The sequence below is a fragment of the Paroedura picta genome, chromosome 8, assembly GCF_049243985.1.
Source record: "Paroedura picta isolate Pp20150507F chromosome 8, Ppicta_v3.0, whole genome shotgun sequence".
NCBI lineage: Eukaryota > Metazoa > Chordata > Lepidosauria > Squamata > Gekkonidae > Paroedura > Paroedura picta.
Window position 1 is genome coordinate 79,103,543 of NC_135376.1, and position 6,877 is coordinate 79,110,419.

The following is a 6,877-nucleotide window of genomic DNA, read 5'->3' on the forward strand; positions in this document are numbered from 1 at the left end:
TTATAATTCTGCTCCCAGTAACAGAAATTCAAGTGACTTGTTTTATTATGTTACTTATTTTTGATCAGGATCTGGGAGGGGGGACTCAGATGGAATTTTTGTCCAGGGGTCCATGGCCTAACACTGAGTTCATTCCCTCCTCAAACTAAAGTTTGTTTTCATTCATCTTCATTAGTGGGGAACTGAAGCAAAGAATCACTTGTGTAGCCATGACACCCCCCCCCAAACAAATGATCATGTGTTATGATTGACATGGGGAGTTAGCTTCCCTGTTTGTGCAGAGAGGGGAAAACCAGGATCTTTGACCTTAAGAGGTGCTATGAGTGTCAGATTTCAGCAAGAGAAAGATGACCAGAAACAGATTTAAAAGTCTAAAAAAGAATGTGGTGTTTATTGAAGGAATTGGTACAACAGTGGGGAGGAGGAGAAACTTATCCCAAGCAAATGCTGACAAGCACTAAAATATCACATTCTTTATCCAAACTATGACTATTACAACAGCAACTAAAACCAACCAGGGCTACTCCAATTTAGAGCAGGCATCACTTTTAAGCTAGAGTCCTAAATGTGGGGAAATGGGAAATAGAACAGAGAAGAAGTGGGATCCATTGGGACAGAGGTGTCTAGTCTTCTAGTTATGAGGCCTAGCCAGCAGAGAGAAACAGAACAGCCATTCTCATTGTGGTGCAGGGTGGTTTGGAAAATTAAGGGAGAGAGAGCAAGATGGGGAGCAAAGAGATTCCTGTCCTAGTCTATGTAGATCCAGTGTGTTGGGAACCTGAGTGGAAGTCCAATATGTAGCCAGTATCAGACTCACATTTCTGGCTCTGAAGCCAGGCTCGGTATACTGTTTGGGGCCCATTGGATAATATGGATTCCTTTCAGAAAGCAAAGGACTACAACAGAAGATGCAGGAATAACCTGGGAAGTTGGCAACTTATCAAGATGAAACTATAAGGTTAAGGTAAAGGTATCCCCTATGCAACCACCGGGTCATGGGTGACGCCTTCTAGCATTTTCATGGCAGACTCAATACAGGGTGGTTTGCCAGTGCCTTCCCCAGTCATTACCATTTACTCCCCAGCAAGCTGGGTACTCATTTTACCAACCTCAGAAGGATGGAAGGCTGAGTCAACCTTGATCCGGCTGCTGGGATCGAACTCCCAGCCTCATGGGCAGAGCTTCAGACTGCATGTCTGCTACGTTAACCACTCTGCACCACAAGAGGCTCTTGTGAAACTATAGAGCTGATTAAATCAGCAGACCCAAACCTCTTTGAGCCTGCGGGCACCTTTGGAATTCTGGCACAAGGTGGTGGGCACAAAATGACTATTGCCCCTTATCTTCTGTCATATAGTAAAGATGCTTGTGGTGTTGTGGCAGCTTCTGCCAAAGCAACATTTTTAAAAATCTGCACAGCTAAACATATTGTCATTTCCAGGGATTAACAGGGAAAGGCAAGTTTTTGGTTGAACTCAGAATAACTGCATAATGACAAAAGTGCTGATGTGACACTGAGTCATATATTCAGCAGAAATTTTGGAACAATTAGAAAATTTAGATCAGAGATTCCAGTCTGTCACTGGGCACTTAGAATATGAATTGCATTAATGGTCAGTAAGAGAGCCAGTTTGGTGTAGTGGTTAAGAGTGCGGACTTCTAATCTGGCATGCCAGGTTCGATTATGCGCTCCCCCACATGCAACCAGCTGGGTGACCTTGGGCTCGCCACGGCACTGATAAAATTGTTCTGACCGGGCAGTGATATCAGCGCTCTCTCAGCCTCACCCACCCCACAGGGTGTCTGTTGTGGGGAGAGGAATGGGAAGGCGACTGTAAGCCGCTTTGAGCCTCCTTCAGGTAGGGAAAAGCGGCATATAAGAACCAACTCTTCTTCTTCTTCTTCTTCTTCTTCTTCTTCTTCTAATCTCACACCATGTCAAAGATAATATGGAGAGAGGCATCTTCCACCCTGATGTGACTTAATTGTTTTTGTCCTGTTGGCACACTTTACACTTTCTGATTTCTCGCAAAAGACTTCCTTTAGAATCGACATTGCTGTAAGACCCATCTTGGTTTTCATCCAAATGACTCCTCCTGCAGTTTTTTCAAGCTATTGGATGCACTGTGCACTTTAAGATAGGATTAGAGAGTCCATTAATGTGAAATGTGAAGCATTTAGTGCACTAATATGTTTATATTGTTGTGATTGTGTGCCAAATAGAGCCACTTTGATATTTGACAGTGCTTGTTTGCTTTTTGTGCTCAGCATTTTTCAAAACCATTCCGCCTTATTTTGGTTTATCTATCAGAGGTGGTAAGCAGGTCTAGCAGGAGTATCCATATTCTTCCTCATCCACTCATTGACAGAGATAACTCTACGCTGAATTTTTCAGCTGCAAAATTACTCATTTGGACTAGGAAAACAGCATAAGAGAGGGGCTATGGCTCAGTGAAAGAGCTTTCTTGGCAGAAAGTCCCAGGTTCAATTAAAAAAAGATTTTGCACGTTCAAAGTGGTAGGTGTGTTGTGAGAATCAAATGTTGCTAACCCTCCCCCCACCTGACAGTTCCAGGTTGTAATGCAAGAAAACAGAACAAACACCAAGGGATGGTGGTAGATACTTTTGCAAGCAACTGTGAGTGTGTGTGTACACATCACATCCTTCCTTCAAGGAGTCCATGCCAGTGTGTCAATTTTTCCCTCTCTTCTATTTATCTTTATAACCCTTTGAGATAGGTTAGGCTAACAAAATCTGTTCCATGGCCACACAAGAAACTTAGCTGCTGAGTAGGGGTCTGAATATCTCTCTCCCTGGTCCTCGTCCAGCATGCTGACCTCTACATCTCACAATCTAGACTCCAGATCCCTTCAGTGGTTCCTGTTCTAGAACCATACAGCTATGATAGGAAACTGCTGCAAGAAGTAGCAATCCTAAGGGATTCCTGATGATACTGAAGGCAGATGGCCTATAGATGGAAAATGTATTGCAGAAACACAAGAACCTGCCTTATATCGATTCAGACTATTGATCTACCAAGGTCAGTATTGTCTATTATGACTGGCAGCAGCTTTTCAGGGTCTCAGGAAGAGGTCCTTCAAATGAACCTGCTGCCTTATTCTTTTATAAATGCTGGATGTGTTGAATATTGAACCTTAGGACCATGTGTACGCAAAGCAGATGTTCTATGAATCAACCATAGCCATTCCTATAGGGCAGGTACATTGGAAGAGGAACTCCGCATCAGTCTCTTGGAATTTAGAGCTCTTTCTAGAACAAAATGAGATGACACAAAAGCATATTTGAAATAACAGAGAGGGCAATACCATGGAGACCTGTACAAGGAAGCGATTGACATCCATGAGCTGAGAAAGCACATCCAGGACCTTCTCAACCTGTAGCCAAGATGTTATTATATAAGAACTGAGCAGCGGAGTCTTTTGTCTTCTAATGAAAAGACTGCATCTTCACAGGTGGACAAATTCACATTGCTTCAAGCTGTAAAATAAGAAAATCATCACAACGCCATTGTCAGTGCTGTGTCCAGAAGGTCTCTCTGTGCTCTGTGCACAAGTTTTACAGAAAGAGAGCCTTCAAAGGGCAGAAGTAATTTTCACAGTGCTACACAAGGCACAGGGAGGGTCCTATTCTCAGAGCTATGGCAATGCAGCCACTAATATTTCTATCTTAAAAGCAGCTTTTCATGTGGTTCTAGTTTATCCCTCAAAGTCCATCTCTGCTTCCTGTGGCAATTGAAAATGTAATCTGGGCAGGTGCCTGGCCCTGCAGCTGTTTTTACTGCAGCTCAGCCCAGCAGGGCATGTCTGCCACTTCACCAAGCATAGTATGTTTTTTCATAAGAGTGATAGAATTCACTGGGCTTTCTTCTTGCAAGCTCTCAGAAGAGGCTTTGATAGATGCAAAGGTCTTATTGAAGCAAATGGTTGCCCCCTCTATGCTGCATTTGACCCTAAGAAGCCTGTGTGTTGATATGATATACTCTCAGCTAAGCAGAGATGTAGTAAAATGTTTTCATATGGAACTTCTTGTTGTGTTTAGACTCTCTCTCCCTCTCTCTCTCTCTCTCCCTTAATCGGGATACTTTGTTTTCACCCTGACCTAGCCAGCCCAAGTTATATACCAGTTCAGTTATTCATAGTTCATCACCGCCACAAAATGTCAGTTATCTAAATAAATTATCTACTTAATGCCATTTTGTTTGTTGCATCCAGTAAACTCTCCAGTTTGTCCTAAATCCAATTTACATGGATGTTGCAGATATTTCTTTAATCCTCTAGAGATATGAGAATTTATATACATTTGTATCCATTTTCCCAATACTGTACCAAATTCCAAGCACCTTTATTCTTTCCTAGTGGATCTTAGTGCACGTCCAGCCAAGTAGTCAGACTACTTCCTAGAGCTACGAAATCTGCCAGTACAAAAGGATTCTCTACTGCTACCTCTCTGAAGTATACCTTGTTCTTATTGATTAAAAAAAAAAGTGTCACTGATTGAAAAGGACTTAGGTTGTTTTGGTTGTAGAGAGGGCACAGCCCTACTCATCAAAGTGCAAAAACAGGAAAGCCACAATAAAAAAAAAACCGTAAAGGAAGTATGGCAGCTCTTTGCACTCCCCCCCCCCTTTAGTGGATATTTATTACAGAATGAAGATGCTGTTTCAGGTGCTGAACATGCCCGCTTTACCTTGGGGACTGAGGCTGAGAAAATGCCTCTTAGTCAGCAGTACTAGATCCAAAGTAATTCAGATCACATTATGTTCATTTGAAGTTCTAGGAAGCATAAAAGAGTTGCACTCTTGAACACATCTGGTCAAAAGATTTTTTGGTTTCTAAGAATGTCTTATGCCCCGAATAAGTGCCATTTTTGTGACTTACACATGCTTCCTTGAGACAGCGGTTTGCATGCAGAGCTGTGTGTTTTGTGCACAGGTTCATCAGACAAGCAGAAAATCCTGGATGAATTAAGCAACCTGAAGATTCTAGTTTTGTTTTTCTGTCAGCTCTTGGCCTCAGTTTTGAAAAGCCAGGAACATCTGGATGTTGCAATAAGCCATGCTTTGTTGAACATGTGGTTTATGCAACAAATGCTAGTTAAGCCACCATGTGTAAGTCTTGGATCCTGATTTTTGCACATATCATGGTTGATCTGGATCTTGTCTACCCTATACCTTTCTGTCAAGAAAAATGTCCTCTTTAAACTACTGTCTCTGGGGTTGCACAACTTAAGGAGTGATAACTATACATCAAACCATGGTTTGTGAATTCTGATGTCACAGCAAACCACAGTGAGTACGAAATGTAGTTAACAAAACGTCTAAGAAGCTACATGCCCTGGTTGGAAATACTTGTTTTGTGCTAACAAACAGGACCATCTGCATTAGAGGTTGCAGCTAATCAGGATTTAATCAAATGATAGTTTATTTATCACAGTTTATTGTCAGAAAGCACCCTCGGAAACTGGAAGATGTATAATGTTTCTAGTTTTCAGAAGATGGGGTTTCAAGGACAGCAGCTTCCTGTCCCTCTGCTGTGAATAGTTTTCTCTGCTGAGCCTTCATTCCACCACCTTAGATCCAGCCTTAGATTCAAGCATGATGTAGTAGTTATAGAACAGTAATCTGGAGAGCCCAGTTTGATTCCCACCTCCTCCACATGCAGTCAGCTGGGTAACGTTGGGCTAGTCACAGTTCTCTTAAAGTTGTTCCCACGGAGCAGTTTCCTTCTAACTCTCTCAGCCCCATGTATCTCACAGAGTTATGGTTGTGGGGAGAAGTATGGGAAAGTGTAAACCGCTTTTGGTCTCCTTCAGTTAGCAAAAAGCAAGATATTTAAAAAGCTCTTAGTCATTGTCAACCCTCCTTTTTAGCATTTTCAGCATGTCACTTTCATCTTGGAAGTAAAAAAGATTATGCAAAGAAAACATGAGCAAATATGATTAATTTGGACAGGTGCAGAATTTGTATAACCTTGGTGCAGCATGTGTCAACCGTGTAGCCTAGACTGTTTTACTCATGTGGCTCTTCCTTTCGAACTGCTTTTCCACACACTTCATGGGAACATCCCACTCCTGTTCAAAACCTTTACACCCTCTCTCTAACTGAGTGATGGATTCACTTGAAGGGTTTAGTCATTTTAGCCTTCTTCTGTTACAAATGTGAATTAATTGTATTATGACATCATTTTAGTGGGCAACCAACTAATAAACAGACCGACAACAAATCCAAAGAACTCCAGAGAGCCTGTCAGAGCAGGACACGGTGAGCCTGCAATCCTCATCCCTGCCTATCCTCTGTCTTCCTAAGAGGTAATGACCGAGCAGGATTACAGTCTCTACATACCAGCCACTAATACCCAATTTCCCTTTTCTTAAATCTTAATAATAAACAGGAGAATGTTTACTCCTAAGGCTTACTTGATAAACTGAAATGTTTCAAAGGCTGAATGCAGATATACCAAGTGGAAACTTGTCATGGAGCTCGTACCAAATTTGGTAATCTGATAATCTGCATCATTCTGCCAAATGGTAGGAAAAGCTTTACATAATTGTGCACCTAATAATGAATTTAGGGAAGAAGGGGAGGAGTGGACTTCTCCTTACTATTTAGGACAAGATGATTTTCCCAACATGAACAGTGACAGGTTACTCCCTGGTAACTTGTTGCCTTCAGTTACATATTTACCTAGCTGACCATTAACAGAATAGTTTCTCAGAGCACATATGAGCCAGTTAAAACCACTTTGTCCACTGGACCATGCAAAAGACTTCTTAGATTAATCAACCTGATTTGTACTTCAGTGATACTTAAATTATTTTGCTGCTTAAGTCAGCTCTTTCCCAGTAAACTTTGTTTCCA

At 41.8% G+C, this 6,877-nt stretch overlaps 1 protein-coding gene across 5 annotated transcripts in view; it reads left to right on the top strand.

The window, feature by feature from the left end:
• Window positions 1–6,877, top strand: part of CDH23 (cadherin related 23) — a 556,038-nt gene that overhangs the window by 455,611 nt on the left and 93,550 nt on the right. The gene's annotated exons all lie outside the window — the stretch shown is intronic.